Source organism: Tympanuchus pallidicinctus, unplaced genomic scaffold, assembly GCF_026119805.1.
Source record: "Tympanuchus pallidicinctus isolate F22 unplaced genomic scaffold, pur_lepc_1.0 scaffold2, whole genome shotgun sequence".
Lineage (NCBI taxonomy): Eukaryota > Metazoa > Chordata > Aves > Galliformes > Phasianidae > Tympanuchus > Tympanuchus pallidicinctus.
In genome coordinates, this window is record NW_026294721.1 from 31,842,655 (window position 1) to 31,866,650 (window position 23,996).

The window sequence follows — 23,996 nt, forward strand, 5'->3', positions numbered from 1 at the left end:
ATTAAACTACTTCTTTCCAGATTAAGCAGTTTCCATGTTAACACATTTTTTTTAAAAGTCAAAAGCAAGGAAGAAAGGAGGTTATTTTTATTAACACTTTCTATTACACCCAAGACCCCATCATTCCAGTGATAGACAAATATTGTTATTTCAGTTCACTGCTACTATACCAGCCATTTTGCTCCCCACGATCACTGTCTTTTTTTTTTTTTTTTTTTTCCTCCTTTTTCCATCTTTATGGTCACAGTGCAAAAATCCACCCTTGGTTCAGCTAATGTAAAACACTGGAGCCATGCACAAAGCAGGCACTGACTCAGATCCACAGGCCTGATCCCCCACACTGTAGTGCCTTTCTGCACCAGAGCGCATGGCCCAGCCAGGAATGTTATGATTGGATGCTATACAGGTCTCCAAATGAAAAAAAAAAAAAAAAAAAAAACAAAAAACCACGTTGATTTCATTCCTGTCGTGTTTACATAAAGGCTCCAAAGATCACAATGGGCAGGTTATTCCTAACCCCCTCTTCTGCCCACCACCCACCTCCCCAGCCATGGCCTGAGCAAAGCAGCTGCATGTCAAGACCTTGCAGTAGGAACCTGTGGCTCTCCACAGCAGCTGTAGCAGAACAGCTGAAAGCAGAAAGCAGGCAGAAATGGTTAACTGCAACTGCACTGGCAGGGCTGTTATTCATACAGCATCATCACTTGGCATCTAGGCAAAACTGGCCAACAAACCCAATTTTAGCTGAAGTAATGTTTATAATGAGTAAGCTGATATTTATCTGACTAATACTGGTCACCCAGCTTTTCCTCACAACACACAGGGAAGCACAAACTGGCAGTCCACAGTTACTTGTATGCTTGTATATTACTCCCAGCATCACTACAGACAGAGTGAGGAAGTACGTTTCCTACCAGTGGCTGGAGCAGACTGTGATTTCACATTGTATTGCAAAGGACACAAAGCAAGGTGGAGGTCTTAAGCAACATGGCAGCAGAAATGATAAATAATAAGAAAAAACCCAAAAGTTCCCTGTCTTAACATGCCCTTCACAATTTTGTTGACTCAGCTGGGGCAGCTCAACATGCAGATTTAATCAGCAAAAAAAGATTTACACCAGCTGATGAGGTGTGCTGTTGCTTCACATCACTCTGCACGTGCACAAGGAAGCTGTTTTGGCTAACACTTAAGAAGCTGTACTTTAAATTTTGTACCTGCTATAACTAGCTTTATTAAGATGAACAGAGAAAAAGAGATCTGGTGATAGACTTCCCAGAGAATAACTGGCATGAGACTCAGCATATAAGTCAAGACATAGGACGCTGTCTCAGAGGTGCTTTCAGCTCTGAAACTCCACCTTTCCCCCTCAATTCTGAAGCCTCTGAGCATGCAATCCATAAAAACACACAGGCTCCAGGCAAGTAGATAGACAGCTGAGAACTCTATGTGGCATCTTTGCTCAAATGCTACATTTCACATTCCTTTTGTCACTTGGTTTTGTGTATTTTGTACAGTTACTGAAGTTATTGATGAGTCATTAAAAGACTCATCAATCAATCAACTCCACTCCTTCTGGCCACTCAGGTCCATTGCATGCATCTGAGCTCTCCTGGATTGGCCCTGCCTTCCCACCAGGTGTTCAATCACTGGTTCAAGCCATAACTTAGCATTTCTGCTACATTTGTTCTTGTTGGTTTTTTGTTTTTCTTTTTCATTTTAAAAACTTTTTTTCCCCACTCCACACATGCGAATGAGAAACATCTGCATGACTATTTTCCTTTAAGTTTCTCCAGCAGCACTTCCCAAGCTAACAGCCTCTCATCTCTGACCAGCTAACATCTATCCAGTTGAAAGCCAATCATCTCAACATGCAATTGTAATGTTACTGCGAGACTCACATTTTACAGGCAGCCCTTACAAAGCTACATAATCCCCCATCACTGTTAAAAACCCAGCTTGTGACTACTCTAGCCCTGGTCTCATGTACCTCAATTTTTGACTGTATTAGATGTTCACACATGTAACACTGGTAATTTGATTTTACATTAAAAGTATAGGCCATATTTGTAACATAAACCACCTTTGCAGAGCTTTCAATTTCACAAGAGGTTTGCTTTTATGCTTCTAGTCTATTAATGTGTTATCACAGAACCACCTTGTGTTGCTCATATTAGAAACCACTAACATTTCATCTGAAATTCACATTTAAGATAATGAAGTGTGTATTGGTGTATTTGCAAAAACCCAGAATTCTGTAAACAAAAACCCACCTCACTGAGTCACCTATACTTTCCTTCTCTCTAATAATTCCAGGCCAGAGGCAGTATATCTGATTTTGGTGCCAAGTCACATATGTAATTGGTATTATCTGTAAACTTGCAGCAACAGTAACATGTCTAAAAGACATGTAAAAGTTTCAGTTTTTAGTGATATTTAATATAGGAAAATAACTAAGTCTTAAATCTCCCCTATTTCTGTTTCAGACATTCAACATCTTCTCCACACACTTATTCCATCTTTACTGCAGTCTTTAAAAGCACTTTTACATGCTCCTGATTCACATTCATCTGTCAGAGAACACTGCTGGAAGCTGTTTGATGAATCTCTCAAATTTTACACTGTCTGTTAACAATAAACTTATTCCTCTTCTTTTAACAGCTAGCCCATGATTACACTCGTATTCATTATTATTTTTTGCTTGGGTAATTAATAGTACTGTATGTTCATTCTTTCTACATGTTTATCAGAAATACAAACTGAAAAGGAAAACATTTCCTCAGAAAAAAACCACAAAATTGGAGAATGTTTTTAGAGTGAAAACTGTATCTTTCACGAATCCTTCTTAAACTGTCTTATGCTGGGAACAGGAAATCAGAGGGATTAACTTGTCTATCATTTAGCAAAAATTAGTTTGAAAATGTCAGTTTACCTTCTTCCACATATGCCATTTCATCTGCTTGTGTAGGAAAACCAGGAGTGCAAGTGAATCATCCTCTCCTCCCTACACTGCAGGACTGCTAAAAGGGCAGCAAGAAGGAACACTGTAGACATCAGAAAACCTTATGATCTGCTGTGCCTCCATTTTGTCTTTGCAAATGATGACTTACAGTATCATTTGCTTTTCATCCTTCAGCACCATCCCTTGCTTACATCCTACTTCAGTTCTGATTAAATCAAACAGATTTCCTGCCAACTTCAGTAAAAGGATAAGAAGTTGTAATGTGTACAAAAGCTACTGCAACTTGCATATATGAAAGTATTTCTACTCCAAAGTATGGAACATTCTAGACATCTTGAGAGAATTTCTCTCTCTGGTTCTGTTCTCATTTTCCTTTTTGTTTTTCTCAGTCTTTCAGATGCATCTTTGTACATGTTCAGACCTAACTAGTTGCATCATTAGAAATCTTACACTACCATTGTGGTGCTAAGGGACTTGATTTAGTGAAGTAATATTAGTGGTAGATGGACACTTGGACTGGATGATTTCAGAGTCTTTTCCAACTTTGGTGATTCTATAATTCTATTATTCTGACATTAAAACTCTTCCACATTTCCAACATTCTTAGAAACCTGAAAAGAACTGATAGATACTACAAGCATTCCTTACTTTAGAGATCTCTGTGCTTGGGCAATTTTATGACATTTATTCTACACACCATATCAGCTCTTGTATCAGTATTTGCACAACAAGCTACTATTGGTGACCCATTCAGAGTAAAGACATAAACCTATGGACCTGCATCAGGGGAGGGTCAGTCAGATTGAACAGGGCACAAGTTATCAAAGATACACACAGTGTTCCTTACCTTGGCATGGCCACAGACATGAAGCTTAACTACATCTGATGACACAGACTCGCGCAAGATTTTAAAAAGCAACTATTGTACAAACCAAGAACAGAAAAAGGCGCTAAAAAGGAGCAAGATGTTTTCCACTGGATTAAATATTACTGTAGCAAAATTATATTCTCCACAATGAACACAAGGCATTCTGGGATGCTTCAGAACTAATAAAATTTAAAACCAGTCATGCTACACAATTTTGTCTTCAGTCCCTTGAAGACACTGAACAGAACATCTTCAAGGCCAGTGCTTCACACTTTGGCTGTTTCTGAAAAGTTCATGTTCAGTTACAAACTCTCAAAACCAGTATTTTGTTGCTATTCATTCACATAACTTGCTATTCTACCATCTCCTTGGACATGTGCATCAGATGTTTTGTGAACAGCTCCCACCGTTTGCTTTGAAAATTACAGCTATTTTAGCCATATAGTGACTACTCTTTCTATGTTGGCTCTGAAATAAATATCAAAAGCAAGAAATCCACATTTATTTTGAACTATTAACAAGAAAACAAGTGGTAATGTTTGGGAGTTCATTAGCAAAAAACACGGGCATACAGACAGTCCCTTACACAAAACCTCTTTCACCAGCATCAGATACAAAATACTTTCTGCATTTGTCACCTTTCAGGTCTGAGTTTCCAGCACATTTCTTGTTATACACAATTAGCCCCATGCCAAAGCTCGGTATATTTCGTAATAAATCCCTGACCACATTTGCTTTGGGCTTGGCAGCTCTGGAAAGGCTCCATTCATCAGGGCAGAATCAAGCCACAGGAGTTACCACAGCACACCACACACTCATCGAATTCCAGCACGTTACAGATTTCAACAGCCTTCCCTCCCTTCCTCCTCATTTCAGGCAGCCTGACATATGACTGTGATTAAGTGGGAAATGAAAAAGCCACAATCAACTTCTCTCTTTTTTCATCTCTATTTTCATCTCTCTTTTCACCTTTTTTCCCTTTAGATGCCTCCACCCCCAAAAAAAACCCTTTCCTACCAACATTGTCTGCTTGGTAGGTATCTATTTATTGGCCGGTCTTTAAAATAATAACCATGTGTTACTTACTAGATGACCCTCTTTGCTTCTCAAATTTCTTCAGCTTCAAACACCAACCTCAGAAGCTCCAGGCAGGAAAACTCTTCATGTGGCACCAGAGCTGATCATTGGGATCAACAATGGCAGCAGTCACTGCTGCTCACGAAGATCCGTGTTCACAGACAAAGTAGTGAAACTAAATTCACTTTTCCAGCTGCCACTTTACAGCCTTCAGATACCTACAATGACAAGAGACCTGAGAATGGAAAGTCCACTTCATGGTTGTTCTAGGCAAAGGATGAAGGGAAAAAAACCTCCTTGGTGTATCTAGTGGGCTTTTCTCTTCACTCTGCTCTGTAAGTCATGTTCACTGGCAGCACCACCATCTTCCTTTTTTGGCATTTAAAAAATAAAATAAATAAATAAATAAATAAGAAGAACAGAGCCTTGGTAAAGATTTCTTATCATGTTTAGTAGCAATATTGCAACTACACCTCAGAATTCTCTTAAAGAGGAAAGGGTGAAAAACTAATAACCCATTACTATGGCTATTCATTTATTTACAGTTTATATACATAAAAGGTAATCCCAGTGGCTACAATGTTAAACAGTCTGATGGAGGTCACCTTCCAGGGCACTTTCCACCTGCATGCATGCTTTCAAAAGCTTCCACTTCTTTCTAGGAAGTTTTCACCCTCCTCCTTATAGAACTACTGCAGAAACTACCAAAAATACTGCTATGCTGAGATATTTCCATTGGTCAAGCAAAACTGTATCTGGAGAGAACAAGATAACTTTCAAAGAAACGCTGGAGTTCAGACTAGTTAAGAGACAGCACACGAAGGGTAACACTGTATTAACAAGCCAAGTTTTCTACAGGTTTGGTTGTTTCTGGAGCTCCTTCTTCAAGGACCCACCCTTCCCAGAGTGCCTTCACTCTTCCAGAAGGCTTTTCATGCCAAAGCTTGAATCTTTTTCAACATGATAAATCGTAAAATCATGCTGCAGCTGACTATACCCAAAGGCAAAACCTAATGAGAAACCAAAAGAGAAATTAAAACTGAATTTTATCTAATTATTATATTTGCCTTGTTAGCATAGCCAAAGCACTAACCAAAATATGCATCTTAATTTTATGTCATCACCTTGCTTGCCTGGAGCCACTGAAAAATATCAAAATCCACAGTGAGATTTCCTGGGCTTTTCTTTTTTTCCCCTCCATTTTTGACTGAATCCAACACTTCAAAAATAGTGAAGCAGTTGCCTAAGGCACAGTGAAATCAGACCTTTAACTACAGTACTCCTAGACAAACCACAGCAGCAAGAGAATGTATTTGATTGATCTAAAGACAACTCAAATGAAAAGCTCACCTGAAACTTTAAAATGTACCTATCTTATCATAGAATCATAGAATGGTCTGAGCTGGAAGAGACAAAGACATTCTAGTTACAACCCCCTTCCATGGACAGGATTGAATACCACTAAATCAGGCACTGGATTGGGCTAATGACTTTCCAAAAAGCTGAGTTCACTCACCTACTATTCAATCAGTGCCTGTTCCTGCATCCCAGCTTACTTTGCTAAATTAAGGACACAGTTGCATTCATGAGTTTTGGAGAAGTAGATTATGCAGCATCTGTATTTCCAGGGTTCCTGTTTATATCAACACAAAGACACACTGTACTGGCATCAAAAGCAGAAAGCACACTTAGTAAAGCAACTAAGCTAAATGTACATGTTACGATCCTTCAGTTCTCATGCAACACTCTTCTGACCACTCCATGACTGTATACCCACAGCTCTGGGACAGGACACTGTGGAAGCATCTTCTTTGCAAGTACAGAGGCAGGTATATGAATTTCTACCAAGTTCAACTGAAGTTATCCAGTACACACAGGCTCTTGATTTGTTAATAAAAACACCAAAAAAAATGGAATTTGAGTTTCTGCAACTTGCTCTTATCATCAACCATTTGTCTTGCTTCTAGCTCTACCAAACCTGTCACAGAAAGCAGGGAAGGAGAGTTGCTTTACACATATGTGAATGGTACCAGCCTTACTAAGAGGCAAAAAGCTTAACTTTCCCTGAAAGTCCAATCCATCTGGTTTTACAAATACATACACTTAACTTTAATCTAAGCACTATTTACTAAAATACATACAGACATAAAAGAGCATAATAAATTAATAACTCACAAGTGGCAACAATGACTAATGAGAGATCTTACTCTCCTTTCTGAAGAACTGGCTCAAGGGAACACAGCAGATAAGTTACCCAGGTTGACTTTCTGTGTTTCTGTTAAACCAAAACTTTGGTATATTCTGAACTGTCTGTGTGATGTTTCCCAGCTGGAAGACATCAGCTTTCTTAAACAATTCAGAACTTTAATGTGACCTTACAGCTGTCATCTTCTTTCATACAGCCAAGGGATATGCTTGTTAGTTTATACAGGGTTTATCTTGTGCATCAAATTCTCCTGCCTGAGCACCGATGTTGCCTACATGTGTTCATACTGCCAGAACAGCCTACAAAATCCTCTCTTGCCAATCTGACTGCAATTTATGAACAGCAAAACTGTAAAAAACAGTTGTGCAAAACCCTTTATGAATAATTATTGCATGAATAAGTGGGTCCAAACTAGATAAATGTGCTCTATAAATTGTTTTAAATCTGCACATTTTGTTTGAATTTCTTTGATGCAAACTGTTACTGGTGGATATTTGGATGCCAAATCTATAAATATAAATGATGAAAATATCTGAAAAAAGGCTTCAAAAGTTCAGAGTCAAGACAAGAGAATACTCTGAAATTCTTGACAGTACTGCAACTACGCATAAATGTAAATCCTGGAGAGCTTATTTTCAAGTGTATTTATTCATAGAATGCTATAAAAGATTAATCAATTGATGTTCAGCAGTGCTTTTCGCCTCCTACATTCCACATTGCAGGGATTACTTATCTACACAGACTGCTCTGTTCACTTTAGCCTGGACTGTAATGTGATTACACATGGAAGAAATGTGTGTGCACATCCACGTGCATTTGGAACATGACAATTATTTTTCCTCTCATAATTTTCCTCATTTTCTCAAGATCACATTTTCCACATGATCACCTTCTTTTCTTAGAGATTAACTGCTTTAACTGGCCTGCATTTATCTTCAACAATCTTCACCAATCCCACATCTACTGCATGAAGCCCACAAATTGACCGAAATTTGAAAACACTGATGTTTAAAATAAAAGCAAACTTTTAACCCTTCGTTAATAGCATTTCCTAACATGAAATTATACTGTACCATCATCTGACATAGATAGATAGAACATGCAATAAAATAGTGAAAAAATGATAATATTTTTAAATGGAAATTTACCTTATAGTCTGACTCCCATTTACAAAAACTGTTTACATTATGACAACTAAGGACAGCAAGATTGGTGTTGGAGGAGAGGTTGTGGGAAAGGAGGAAAGAAAGCTGTCCCTCATTAAAAAGTGAGAAAAACTTCATCTTTACTGTAGTAAGAGGGGAAAAATTTCAGACTGTTCCCTGACAACTGTTAGCTGACAAACTTACTTCAATACTGTTCATATATTTAATATCAAATTGATATACTAATATTCAGTGTATAGTAAAAAAAGTCTTAAGCCATGGCTCATTGAGATGGTAACTGCAGCTTCACATTGCCCTGTTACTCTACAAAGGTTGCAAAAACTTCATAGCACAAAAAAGCAGAAGAGGCACAAAGCCATCCTACCAGCTTTACTGCATAATAAACTGTACTTCAACTGAAGCTAAGTGAAAGCTGGAGGTTTTGATGAGTGTTTGCAATTACATTTTCATTTCCATTTGTCCACCACACACACAAGTATTGTAAGTCTCTATCATTTTAAATAAGGGTAATTTTGGCAGCGAAACAGGAGCATGTACCGTGTTTGAAGTACTGTATAATTATTTTCTCGCCTTTTTTTTTTTAATCTTTTGGACACAGATCTGAAAACATTGAACAAATTCAATGCTCAAATATCTGAGATGACATTTTAATTGTAGCTTTTAACTGCATATAGACTAATGGAGGAAAACTGAATAAAAAGTTCTTTGAGTATACATTCAGATAGAGTCTTTAGATAGCTAATATATTTTGCACTACTAGAAATGCAACACCTATAAAGTATCATTAATTACAACTAGAATGAAATACCTTTAAAATAAAATGTATTGCTTTAGAGTTTTGAAAAATTTATCTGTCACTTATAAGCATTTTTATTCCATGGAATTATGGAAATAGCTTCCTCGTTTTCTGTACCAACCATCTCCTATTGCTCAGTCGTCTTTTTATTTTGTCAAAAGATCCAGCATGCATACTTACATTTGTATCTTTGTATTGACAGAGCTGGGAATTCTCATAGGAGTAGCTAGTGGTTTAGTCCTTTTCCTTTCTCCCTCCCTCTCTTTTCAGCTATCAATAACTTTATTTTCTCACAGTCAATGTTATGAACCTCATAGAAGATGTTCTTTAGGTGGTCTTTGTAGCAAAATCTTACTATGTTTACAATTTAATAACACTGAAGGGTGATCATGCAAAAAAAGGGAACAAGAATTCCCACGCTGAATGGCTGTGTGAAACTAAAAGGAAGTGAGAAATGTCTACTTAAGGTCCTGAGGCTCTCTTCACAAGGTACCACATCTGCTAGGATTCTTCCTTTTTCTCCTTCATAGCAGTAGTGTCTAGTCCAATTATTCATATGCCTACAAATGCTAGAAATATATGCTGAATAATTTTACTTGTAGGCTTTGTGTGATTGCTGCTGTTTTAAAAGTGTAATGCTTAGTTTCATCACAAAATAATAGAAGTTTCTTTTATGCCCTTCAATATTCATTATATTTTTTATCGTGAATGATGACATTCATAACAAACATAATTGGCTGAATACAGGTGAAAAGTCACTCAAATAAAAAAAAAAAAGTCACCTATTATATCTTCCTTGCACAACAAAGAACTACGAAGACTTCATGGAACATTAATTCCCACCTGTCAAAATTGGTATTCCAAAAACTGTATGCCCAACATCTAAACTCAAGAACCATACGGTATATTAGAGGCATAAAATATTTTAAATCAAAATGAATAAAACGAATATTGCAGATAACAAACAGAAAACTAAATGCATAAATATTTAGTATTAAAACTGATATGAAACATGCATAAACAGCACTTATCTTTGGTAACTATTAAAAGTAAAACACCAATTTGAAGATGAAGACATTTGAGGATTTTATATTCAGTTGTGAACAAATACTTTAGCTGTGAATATATTTTTAGATGAAAACTGTGAAATGGTGCACCTACATTATAACTTTGAAATTACATCTCACACACATTCCTGCAAGAGCTCAAAAGCAGGACTTCAGGGACTAAAACTACAAAATCATGTTCACAGAATATAAATTAACAAAGTGACCTAATAGAGAAGAATTGCCAGCAAAGGCTCTGACCAACTGGCACCAATGGGAGTCATACTGCTGACTGAGGATACAGCACACAGAATCTTTGCTGCATAACGTTCTCAAATTTAAGATGAAATCTTGAAACCTTCACTCAGTGATTTAAAACACACATTTGCTGATAGAAAATGTAAATATGAAGGCATAACTATTAGAGCAAAGAGCAATGACTTGTACTGTTGACCAAAGACCAAGGTTTGGAGTCCCTGTTTTAGATTAGTTTGGTAGCCTGGGGACCAGTATTAAAATATTGCAGATCAGAACAAAATAAGTTGATGCAGAAGTTTGACGTGGAAATTTAAAAGAATTCTTTTCCTCAATCCACTAAACTCTATTCTCATTAGGACTATATTTCTTAAGTTAAATATCTGATTTTTCACTGCAGCTGTGAAACTGGTACTTTTCACAAAACTAATGAACTTAAAGTATTAAGAAACTTGTATAGAAATCAGATGAAAGTTCTAAATATATTTTACTATGTTATACAGAGCCTAAAGTTGCCTGAAGTGAATTAATTCTCCAAACTGAAAGACTGAAAATAAATACTCACTTAAGAAACCAACTGATCCATTTGGAAAATACTTGCCACCATTTTGTACTAGAAATTAAGGAAATTACTAGAAAGGTCTAGTATTTAATTTTACTAACTGTTTTTGTTTGTTTGTAATTCAAGTTACCTTGGCTTCCCAACTCTAATATTGTTTTGAACAGGGCTTGAAATTTTACAAGCTTATATGAAGTTATATTCCTAAATCCCATTATTGAAAAATGTGGTGCCTGATTCCAGAAGGTCTTTCAAAAATAACCTAGGAATAAAGATTTAAATATCAGTTCCAGCTGCAGCAAACCTCGAATACAGCTAGATAACTTATTCCAGAATTGTATGAAGCAAGACACTTGGATTTAAAACATGATACGTTGCCTGATCTAGGATTAGTTATTTGATTCTAAAAATTCACACAGGAAATGCAAAAAATCTGTTTGTTACCTAGGTGTACTTAGACATCTGTTTTGTATCCGCACCATAGGAAATAACTGCAAGTATAGATATTTAAAACAACCTATATATATATATATATGTATGTATGCATGTATGTATGTATAACCACACCAAAACCAACAGAGGTCTCCTTTTTTTCCCTCAAAATGAGGAAAAAAAAAAAAGAAATAGTAATACTTGCAAAAATATGAATATAGGTTTATTTAAGAAGTACCTCAAAGAAGAGAAGCAAGTTAAAATTCACCTTTGAGAGCTCAAGGCAGCCAAACTCAAGTTGTTACCTTAATCTTTGCTGGTAAAAGAAGAAAATACTAAGTAGCTGGTAGAAGATTACTGCTCTCAGTGCAGAGCTTTTGAGGGTGGTCATCTCTAAATTGTACTGCTATTGTCAGTACTACTGAAAATTTAAAAAAAAAAAAAAAATCACCACATTATATCTTGCATAAGACAGTGTAGGGCATTTAACTTCTGTCATTATCAGATGTTTGTTTCCTTTTAAGTTATGTCTGTGTATCTCTCAAAGAACTGATGTGAGTCAATAAACATGTTAATGTAGTCATTATAAAGATCAGTGTATCATATCTAATGATCTTTCTAGAGATTTATATACAGGTTATATCTATAAACTTTACTTTAACACACTGGTATATAGCGCCCTTTTCAAATTCTGTCAATGATCAATTTCTCAAGCTACAGAGACAGGAAAAAGTATATATATATATATCTATATTTAAGTGGTATCCCTGTTCCTTCAAATCAAATATCAAGATTATATCAAATATCAAATATCAGGATTAAAAAATTTTTTTTTAAAGTCCCACTCTCAATTTGGTCTCACAAGCAGTCTCTGCTCCAGCAGCATCTTAAAATAATATGATTATGTTCTGAGTTCCTTAAGTCTGAAAAACGGAGAGCTTTCCTGGAATTTAACATAAATTAGTGACTAATGTTGCCATCACCATAACAACACCTCAGTTTCTTAGTCTCTCCTAAGGACAGTCACGAAGCCACAAAGAAAGACAGAGTACTCCACAGCTTTTAAACAAATACTACCACATTTTAAACATGTGCATGTTTGCAAAAGCTCTAAGCCTCTATTGCTCAAACCACTTGTGGTTTCTCAGCACTTCTTTTTTTGAATGATTGTGTCTTTATAAAATAAACATGTTTGAGACTAAATTACTTGTGTGTCTGTAGGGAATAATTATAAAATTAGCTTGTTCTAATTTACACTTGTGGTTTTTAAAAACACAACCAAATACCATAGCGTCTCCTGGAGAAATCAAAGTCTAATATGTCAAACATGGTTTAGCTCATGAACGTGGACTTTGATTTTCTCAATGCAGCAGTCTGATCTCTACAGAAGGCTTAATCCTTTCTCTTTGAGTCATGATTAGCAAATAAGTATTCCCGTTTGTTCACCTCCAGAAACACTCATATGCATTCAACATGCCAATAGATTGTGCAATATATTATCCAAATAATTGAACTGCAGGCAAAGCAATGATAATCAACATGCAGTATTTCAAGCCAAATTTGGCTGTTAAATACCTCAGCGTCCCAATCACATCATGAAAGGCTGTGCTACCATTCCAAATACATTCCCTAGAAATGTATTCAAAGTTCAGTTACCACTATTCAGGGGAGCAACATGTGATTTATTTCAACTTTGTCCTTCAGTCCCACTGATTTCAAATCAGTACATTATCACAGTGCTTCTACTTTACTATTTGGACACAGCACGTTAAATTTTTGAGCATTAGGTAGTCATCATTAGAGACAGGAAACTGCAACCATCAGTTTATTTCCAAAGCAATTTCTGTTATTCCAACAAGCAGCATTGGTTGACGACGTCAATATTTAAACACTGATATTCTGGAATCCAGTTAAAATATGCTTAGTCAGCAAAAATCAACTCTTACACAGCTTCTTCCTATTTTACTCTCAACTTGCCACCCATCACCTTCCTAGAAGCGGGTGCACAACTTCACAGACCCCCAAGACGTGCATTAATAATGAAAATTATTCATTGTTCCACAGGATATCACAGGCTTGTTTCTGCTATGAATGACAAGAACTTGTTAGGCACCCTAACAATTTGCCTTTTAATTCAAGGCCAGGGAAGATGCAAATTGTACTTTCTGTACCAAGATAAGGTGGTTTTTAGATCCTGTACTTACTACTTTTGATACCTCAAGGTTACAAAGATTAAGTTATCCTGCCCTTGCCACAACACCTTGTTTTACTTTCTTTCTAATTAATCTTTCAATGCAATACCTGAACAAGGTTCTTCCTTTGGATCACATCAAAGCCAATACTTTGGATAGTGATTCTTCCACGCACTGTGTGATTCCCTCAAGAAAATCTCATTCCCAACCTTCCCAAAGCTTCAATTCTTCCAAGTTGAGTAATAAATCAACCACTAACCGCCCATCTTTCCCTTTTTCATCCCTTGCTAAAAAAGCACTTTAAGTCATGCATTCTCTTAGGATTAGTTTGGCCCCTCCCAAATCCTGTACCTCACCTGTCAGCAGGCACTGACTCCTCTTCCCTACTCTAAAAGAATATAGCTATAGCTAAAGTTAAGCATTACTCCTCCATTTTTCTAGAGTTTTCTCAGGAGCTAATACATTCTCTAACCCAACATAAGAGTCAATAGTAAACACACAGTTTTTCAACTGCAGTTAAATTTACCTGGTGGGTAATATCTCTTCTTCCTCACTCCATCACCTGCACTAATCAACTTTCAGACACAAAAGAAAACCAGCAACAACATGAGAAAGAGGTGTATGTTAACCAAATACATTCCTCAAGACATATGTCTTTTATTATTCACATTTCCAAGCTGAAAGTTGCTTACCAGTGATCTGAAATGAACTACTTACTTATAATGTGGAACAGGAAAGGAAACAAGATGTTATCTTGCATAATTTTCCACACAGATCAGCCTTGCTCTGTTGCATCATAACATGCAACTAAGCTATTTATTAGTAATCTGAAAGTTCTGAGAACATCTTCAGAAGGATGATTCCTAGCCACTGCATGTTTCATCAATTCATCGACTCTGTTGTCAGCTATATGCAATAAATGAAGTATAAACAGCATTTGTCTTTCAGTACTCCTTAAATGGAAGAGTTGCAATAAATATTTTCAACAGCAGTTACTGTCTGTTTGAGGCCTGACATTATACTTTGATAATTGGATTACAATCAATTTGTGAAAATATCCAAAATAAGCAAGTCAAGAAAATGTCTAACTACCTGGAAAGTTAGGCTCCCCCAGTAAAACAAACATTTGAGCAGTGTCAGTGATCTGCTCATATTTAAGGAAAACAACCATCCTATTTTCCTTGCTCCATTTGTGATATTATGCATTCCTGCATTTTGTTTCCAATAACATCACAGAGAAGGTCAAGCTCCTTTGAGACAAATATTATTACTGGGGATAGCCTTTGCTTTCTGACACAGCCCTGGTCAGTGGGAAGAATAAGCAAAAAAATTGTGTTCTGTTCTAAAACAGACTAATATGAAGATTGTTTCTGCCCCAAGAAATTCATGACTTTAAAAAAAGGCCAGGGAAAAAAGAATTAAGACACACATGGGAAGGATTGTCAAGTTTGCACTTAAACTACATTATGATTAAAAAAAATCACACTATTAATTATATCTGAGGGAAGGAAAAGACATAGGGAAGACGAATGACAATTTCTGACCCTCTTCCTCCCTCAGCCTCCTTGAGGTTTGAGTTATAATACTATTCTAAAACATTAACATGGTCTGCTCCCAGCAGAAAGCATAACTGAATTTGCAGTCCACTTGCATTGCCAGTCGTCAAACTATTTGTACTATCATTATACACAATTCTTAGAGTTTAAAACTTCCAGCGTATAAGGTGGAAGCATGTAATGTCAAAAGAAATCTAAATTAACTTAGTGTTCAAAGACAGTCTTTTTGCAGCAGACCAGGGCTTGAAGTCAGGGTATAGTTAAAATATTTTTCTTCATGAAACCTACAGATACTGCAAGAGTATTTAACCTGAAAGAATTGTTATAGTACAGTGAAGTATGAGAGCTCATAAATTATAATGTACTTTTTTTCAGTGATACTATTCAGCGATTCTACCTCGTACAGCTTAAGTTCCTCCCACAAATCTACATGAGCATTGATTCATTGCAGACAAGAACCAAATCTGTCACTGATCACATTTGGGAATTTCTATCAATAAGTATAATTCCTAAACCCAGCTGTCTACTGATAAGCTTGGAGTATAAACTCCTAGCTTCTACACTCCCATGGAGTAACCAAGCCCATGCAAAGACATGCTAATCTGTTGCACAGGCTGCTTTGTGCACCTACAGGGAACCAAACACCCCAGGGACTGCAAACATATCTAATTTTTCCAAATAAAGAAAGAAGTGCAGTGAGCTGGATCTAACCTATTACAGATATCACCAGGAAATTTTTAATGGATGCACAAGAACCACAGTCTCCAAGGAGAAACAACTCTGATTCAATGCAAATTATTATTATTATTATTATTATTATTATTATGCAAGAGCATTCTGTTTCATTACAGTTTGGGACTTTGAGTCTTACAGTAGGAAGAAAGTTATTGGACTCTAACCAACAAATTAACACATTAGACACAGTACTACTATATATTGAAATATATTTCAAATGAGTTCTCCAATGCAGAGAAGAATAAAAAATTAAAGAGAAAAAAACAAACTCAATTAGATCCTAACCCAGTAAATCCTCATTTCCTTCAACATAGGTTTTGCTAGAATGAGATTAAGTTTAGGTCATATTAATTTATCTCTAAATTATTATTAATACAGTTTTATGTATGTTAGCATAGGAATTTTTCCCCATGTCTTTAGCAGTCTAACACTGAAACAGATTCCTTTACTAAGGGTCCACAAGTCCTCCAAGAGATGTACCACTTCAGCAGGAAAATTTCTCTCCCCTTTCGGGATTGATTTAGAATTCACCCAAAAGCAGTTTAGCCTTTGAGATTATGCACACTGAGTAAACAAAAAAACAACAGTGATAAAATGTGAATTTTTGAAATGAGGGGCAACAGCTTCATGAGATGGAACGGGAGAGGAGTTGCACCAAGGTACATTTGAAGAATTTTACTGAACTCAAGAGAATTTTTTATATTATCAGGGAATAGGTGATCAAAGACAAACCATAATTTCATAAACCAGACAAAAATTTGAAAGAAAACGTCTATACCAAAAATATGTTTTTCTGTATAGTTTGCTAAGCAGGAAGGCAATGCAACTCTTCATGTCTACCAGCCTATACAACCTCAAAGGCATGAAGATTATAGCTCGCTCTCTTTCTAGATGCAGACTATAGTATAGTAAGCATGTGTAAACTGGTAAAGTCTTGCAACAGAATTGATTTGCAGGGCCTACCTGTATGGCACAGCATGCAGGACACACAGATGAACAATCTGCTACAAGTGTGGTCTTTGTTAAAATAGACAACACAAATCTTCGCAGTCATCCAAATTAAACTTACCTATAGATACCTTTCAAAATTTGCCAAAAGGAGATAAAGAAAGCCAATAGCTTTATGCTAATTTTGGCATCAAAATGTGCAGCTAGCATGTCAATACACTCTGCACCTTTAAATCTTCCTAACATGTTCTGTAGCAGTTATAAAAAGATATTTTAGCACAATGGAAAGTAAAGATCATTGGGGAAAACATCTCAGAGGAGATTTCCAGAATTTTATCCTCATCTCTATTTCCAGTAACAAGAAGTTGGATAGGCATTTACTACTTATTTTTGAAGGCATATCGCAATTTAAATAGGTCTTAAGACTTCTGGCTCTCATGCAGCAATACAGAGAAAGTCAGTACATTGTCCTTGAGAAGAGGCATGGACAACTCTTTTTACTTATTTAAAGAGTTCTGACTGAATATGTGTAAGTATTATGGACAACGGTTGGGCAGGCCAATTGAATAACATATGGAAAATGTCACAAGCTTCAATGGTAGAACAAATTGCTATCCACTTTGTCATGTTGATCTACATGTACTTGCTTATCTTCAGTGCTTTTACTGATACCTGTGGTAAAATTACACATTCCATTCCCAATGCAACTTATGTTATCACACACTGAACTTACTACAAAGCATAGAACTTGAACCAAAAAAAAAAAAATAGAATAAACAAACCCTCCATTGACAAACTTTCTATGAGCTCATGATAATGAACTGGGTCTTATCATATCAATGGATGCTGTCTTACCTTTATCAGGAAAAGCTGAATGCCCCTTTCTGCTATTCAGCTTCCAAGAAGAAAAGAAATGAACTCCACCCTGTGGGCAAATAAGTTTTTTAAATGATTACTGATATTCTGAAAGAAGATTTAATTCATTACAAAACAATACAGAACTTCCAATTCTGCTGTGACAGGTAACAATCTAATGATATCTGGAAAAAAAAGTCCACTGATGGTATATAATTAGTCATGTATTTACTGCATGGTAAACGTCCCTTGAAGAGGCAATGAACTGGTAATAAAATACTCAACAACACTGTTTCACAAGGAAAATTATTACACTTTTATGTGTGTCAGTTTATAGAAGCTAGTAGCACTGCAATCTGCTGTGGAATCTTTGACCACACAGGTTTCCATCACATCTTAACTGGGACCATGGAATAATGAAACAATGTGATATACATTAATAAAAATAATAATGGACACTCAAATAATTAACTAAATACACTAAGGATCATTCCTCCTTGTTGCAATAAGCACAGGAAACCATACAATACAAAGGGAGTCAGCTGAAACTTTTATGGCAGAGATCATAAATCTTAGGGCGAGATCAACTACCTCACAAGTAGCATGGAGATCAAGATTAGTTTTATGCAGGGTTCTGAAGATAAAGTCATGCAAGTTTTAATGAAGTCCTCAGCAAAAGCTTTTCCAGACAGCTGTAGGACTGAAGACTAGCCTGGAAAACTATACCTTGAGGCTGGAAGCAAGTGAAAATGAAGATGGAACAACAGCTACACAAGGATGCTGAAGAAGATAGAGGAGAAACAATATTCTACATTCTTGCATTGTAAGAAAAAACAATTTCACAGACTGAACAAAGGCACAAGAACACAGAGACAAGAAGAAACAGGAGGACCAGAGCTTTTTCTTCTTTCACAAATCTGTATAATTAACCACTCCACTAGCACACTAGAATGCAAAAAAGAAATTATTCATTTAGACAGCTCCTATGAAATCTTTACTATGTCACTGCTTATCTTATCTGAAGTAGTTTTACACATATCAACACCAATTCAAGAGTTGCAGAATGTCTCAATTTCATTCCTATCCCAAACAGCGGCCAAATATTAATCATTTCCTTCACAATACTGGAACAGTAAAACTTTCTCAAGGTCATAATTGAACAATATGGATTTGCAGATAATGGTCTTATTCAAGTACCTATCCTTTTTCTTTTAGAATATATGTTGTCCTCCAGTTGTTATAATCTGATGTTCAAAAGGAATACTGGAGATCCAACCCTTCCACTCGCATCAGACTACGTGCACAAGGTCATATGATTTCTGAAATACTCAGATTTTGTTTATAGATCCTAAAGGTTTGCCTGGTGTTCGCACAAAGCCACAGTTTGAAAAGGTGTTTTTTTTTTAAGCTACTTGATTCCCAGACACTCCATATTAGTATTTCAGAACACTGATGTGCAATATCATTTCTCTAATTCACTCTTTCCCTTCCAGTCCTGCAGCATCACTGTGAGAGGGGGGAAGTCTATCCATTCGCAATGCAAGTCTTTGCAGGATTACTTACCTGGCAGCTGCTTGGCAGTACAGCAGAAGGTTGCTCCCCAGTAAGGGGCATAAACCTCTGAGGTCAAAGGAATGCAGATCACAAACAAGCACAGCAATTTTAGGATTAAAAACTGAAGTATAATATATAATTCAATACTAATTTAAATCCTACTCTAAAGTCTAGGCTAAAGTAAACTTTTCCTCTGGAGCAAAGGTTTTAGAGTCATAAGAGAATTACTTACAGGCTCAAAAGTCATGTCTTTGGCTTTTATCTCAAAGGTGATCATTTTCCAGAAAAACTAGCTCAATCCTGTCTCCCACAGAGCACTTGATTTCTGCCTTCTCATGGGAACTATTTGGAGGAGAGGATGGTAACACCATCCACAGCCACAAGTGCTTCAATGAAGAAAACGCAAACTTCATGGACATACATAAATAGAATGAAAGAAAAAAGAAAAAAAAAAACAAACCAATAAACCGTTCCTGAACAGAAAAGGCAAAGGTCTTGGATAAGCATAAAGCAAGTCTTTTTGTTTTGTTTTTTGAACTTCCCAAGAAGAAAAATTTGCCCATGCTGAGATAATGTTAAATATACAAATGGAGGTACATTCACTTTAGACAAGGTAGGTCTATAATCTTGTTTTAACCATGACACTGCATGTAACCTTCCAGCTACTAAAAAGCATGCTTTCTTATTTGAGAGTACTTTCTGTTCTTTTCCTTAATGTGTTTCACATTTCATTTTCTGATCTAAAGGTGACACTGAACAAAAAATGTTTCAGCTGGCATTTAACCATATGCTACCAGTCTGGGCTGAGTTAAAATGTATAACATCTTTTCCTTATTTTATTCTCAGAAAGACAGAAAAGTCTAGAAAGTATTGAGAAACAAATACAGAAAAGACATGCAGTACAACTTCTACTGTGCTTCTGCACACCATGTAACAAAGACTTGATATCCATGTATCTGATCTCATAATTGTGCATAACCAAAACAGCAGCTAAAAAGGTCAGTGTCTATAAACATATGAAGATGATTCATCATTAGCATTCACTCTAAATTGCATAAAAAACGCCTATAATCCAGACCAAATTTATCATTCCTCTTTAACTCTGCAAGCACAAAGAGAGAAACTTCACTCTGTTCCTGATATAATCATGGATTTCATGAGTAAGGTGATACTATGGCAGCAAAATGCTGGGAAACGATACAATAGTCATAAAAATGTAATATTTCACAAGATAAGGATGCAGTTTGCCACGACTGATATTACTTTAGACTTCTTAAATAAAGCTGAATAATATTTCCATAGCTCTCCTGCACATTCTGTCACAGCAGCCCTTTCAAAGGGAGTTCCCCATTGGGAATGCCAGAGACAAAGTGGGACCAGTGCTCTGAAGCCTGGAGCAGGAGGCTGCCCTTTTCCCCTTGCCCCATTTATCAGCCTTGCAGGCAAAAGCTGAGAAAGAGGCACAGATTGGAATAATTACACAGATAGTTGGAGCCTTATTAAACAAATTGCTCAGGATCAGTAGTATTTAAAATCTATTGAGAAAATGAATAGATGCCATTAGAAAGCTTCTAAGAGAGACAGATTATAGAAAAGTGCTACAATATGAGGAGCTGCAAGATTTCACGTGATGCATCCTCTGTCAGGCAAAAAGATTGGATTCTAATGAAAAAGTCCATGAGGAACTCTCGTAATACATATAAGCACAGCATAAATAAATGTGCAATTTGACTGCAGAAACATAACTTTACTTGACATCAGTTTTCATCAGTGGGTTTAGTTTGCAAATGACAGAAAGCTATGATAGAATGAAATTGATTTAATGCATTTGCAACCATTTGTACCTACATGTTTTATCAGGGAAAAAAATATGATTGCAATATAGGCATGGAGCTGAGTAAGCTCACAACATCGATTGAAAAAATAAGAGCATTCCATCTGAAACTGAATCTGATACCATAAAGCTTAGAAAGCAGGCATTCTTTCTTATCAGCACTGGACGCACTGGGGACATTCTCCACCTACCGTGCATAACTTGCACAAAAGATCTTCATCTTATATACATTACTTGTCTTACGTATGCAAAAGCTTTTCTCAGTAGTACATACATATTCAGTACTTTCCTCAAAATCATTAATAGAGGGTTGTGTCTCCTTGCACAAGCTCAGTCTTTTTGTGGTGGTGATCCCAAGACCCTTGGGATGAAGTCAGAGCTCTTCCTCACTGTGTTCACTGGGCAAACTCAGTATTTATGCATGCTCAGTTAGCTCCTTGCCTTGATCACACAATATTTGATTTCACAAAATTAGCTCATTCAAACAGAACTTCCTTATCTACCTGATATAAACAGGTCAGTATATCATCGTTATCTAGTTGCTGCAAGAGCTTAGGTTCTTCCTGTTTTCGAAACAAACTGTGAGGCTATCTGTTAATGAGTACTAGCAACCTTAGCAATATCACTACAACTTGTATTAAATCCACTTTTCCTCTGCTGTTAAACTACTTGTTTCTTAAATAATTTCATTCTTTATGTGGGACAGAATCATCCAAAATTTCTGCAATACCATTTCAAGCTTACAATTTTATAGTGGCATGTCAATGAAACAAATGGAAGACACCAAATTAAAAATGTATATAAAGAAAAAAGAATAACCAAAAGGTACAAATAAATCTTCTGCTCAAGAGAAATTAAACTAGACTTTGGGAAAAAAGTGGTTCCACAGGAAAGTAGCCATCAGTGACAAACCATGAAGTCTTATATCCCATGTTCTATCAACCAGAAGGGAAAATTATAACTCACAGCACTGGCAAACCACCATCTTGCCTCTAAGACTAAAATTTCCCCCACGGTTTTCCCAGGTACCCGAAGGCTCCCAGTGCTTATGTTATCAGGAAAACACAAAGTCCTTTCCTAAGACATAGTTATACTATTACAGAAATAAAACCACTGCAACTTTGCCATAGACTGAAGGCAAATCTATTTGAAAACATTCCAGTAATGTTCTATTCAGTTTTTCTGTAGTTATAATGCTGCAAGTTGTCTGAGAGACTCTCCAAGGTGAAGGCATTAAAATTAAGGGTGATCTCATATGCAGTGAAGTCCTTGTCTGCTTTGGTTTGTCCCTCCATTCTTACTCATACTTTCCCACAACCACAGATTACGTGCTTTTCATGCACAGTACTTCATGCTATCCAGCCATTTATACACTGAGCCATTTCTGCTCTCTATTAGGACAAGTATTTAGCTAAATATCCAGTGTGAAACTTGATCCATCCGTTTTCAAGGGAAGTACAAAATATATATACGTGTGTACTTTCATATGTGTGTTTGTAAATATACCTACATACAGACACGCATATATATATGTGTGTGTATGTGTCTTTTGGACAAACACATGCAAATGTTTTCTTGGTACAACAAGTCTAAACTACCGTTCCAATCTGAAAGGCAGAGTTACATTCCCAGTGTTAAAGACATAGAATGAATTGGGTTTCAGTATTTGCTGCAACTGCTCTCATGCATGCAGAATTACGGCAAGCCATAAGAAAGCTTCCTCTGCTTCCCCCATGCAGCTTGCAGGTACGAGATAACAGCAGGACAAGTGGAAATGGTTTTAAGTTGAGGGAGGGGAGAATTAGGTTGAATGTTAGGGGGAAATTCTTTACAGAGAGAATGCTGAGGTGCTGGAACAGGCTTCCTAGAGATGTTGTGGATGCCCCGTCCCTGGAGGTGTTCAAGGCCAGGTTGGATGGGGCCCTGGGCAGCCTGATCTAGTATTAAATGGGGAGGTTGGTGGCCCTGCATGTGGTGGGGGGTAGGAGATTCATGATCCTTGAGGTCCCTTCCAACCCTGGCCATTCTGTGATTCTGGGAAAGAAATGCAGCTGACAAGCAGCAGGACTGGAGTGCAAAGCCCTTGCAACCCTTTTGTCATTCATCCACCTTCTGAACTGCACAGGAGGCATAGGGATACCTCTCTAGTAGAACAACTCCGAATATCATGAAGTCATTACTGCTCCTCTTGTCTGCACAGAGGACTTGAGAATTCACTACTAATCCATCATACAGGTGGGAAAGGATCAAAAGCAGTGGCTTCCATTTATCTGTTATCTCCCACAGACTTTCACTGTGCTCTGAAAGCAGAGAAGCTCAGCAGCTGACTTGAACGCATCGTTGAGGAGAATAGGACAGATTTATCCCAGGATTAAACAACCATAAACAAATGAGATGACAAGAGAGGCCACTGATCAACATTGTAATTGATTTTTGGTTTTGTTTTGAATATTTTGGAGGGTATTTTGCTTTAAGATCAAATCATAAATTCTATAAATTCTCAATTGCATAAGTCTTTGATTTTCAAAAGGCTGATGAACAGCTACAATACACGCTTAATAATCCACTGCACTTCAAAGGATTTCAATGCATCCCTATCATAAGAAATGCAGTACCACTGTATTTGTTCCCACTCCATGGAAAAGAAACCAGGATTATAAACAAATGTCATTGCTTAGAACAGAGTCAACTTTTAAATATTTTTATGAAGTTCAAGTACAAACAAATATTCTCTAGATTTACATGGCTCTATTGAGACTAATCAGCATAGTCAATATTGGAACACTGTATTCTAGCCAGTCTAAAATTAGTACTTGAGACACTCCAGAGTTGTTTTCCATGGAGAAGTGATAGAGAAAAGGTCCTACAAAAACCACGTGTATGGAGTCACCTGTTCACACTTCTTGAAGCAACTACCCACGAAGGTTTGATTCAGGTAAGCTTAAGGGAAGAGTACAA

The 23,996-nt window shown here is 36.7% G+C and overlaps 1 protein-coding gene across 6 annotated transcripts in view; it reads right to left on the minus strand.

The window, feature by feature from the left end:
- BMPR1B (bone morphogenetic protein receptor type 1B) overlaps nucleotides 1–23,996 on the minus strand; it is a 234,603-nt gene that overhangs the window by 166,259 nt on the left and 44,348 nt on the right. For 5 of the 6 annotated variants that reach the window (XM_052682136.1, XM_052682133.1, XM_052682138.1 and 2 more), the window contains exon 2: nucleotides 17,651–17,720. The gene's annotated coding sequence lies outside the window, so the exon portion shown is untranslated. Of the gene's footprint in view, nucleotides 1–6,420; nucleotides 6,538–17,650; nucleotides 17,721–23,996 lie in introns of all 6 variants that reach the window. The other variant, XM_052682137.1, reaches the window with a different exon arrangement.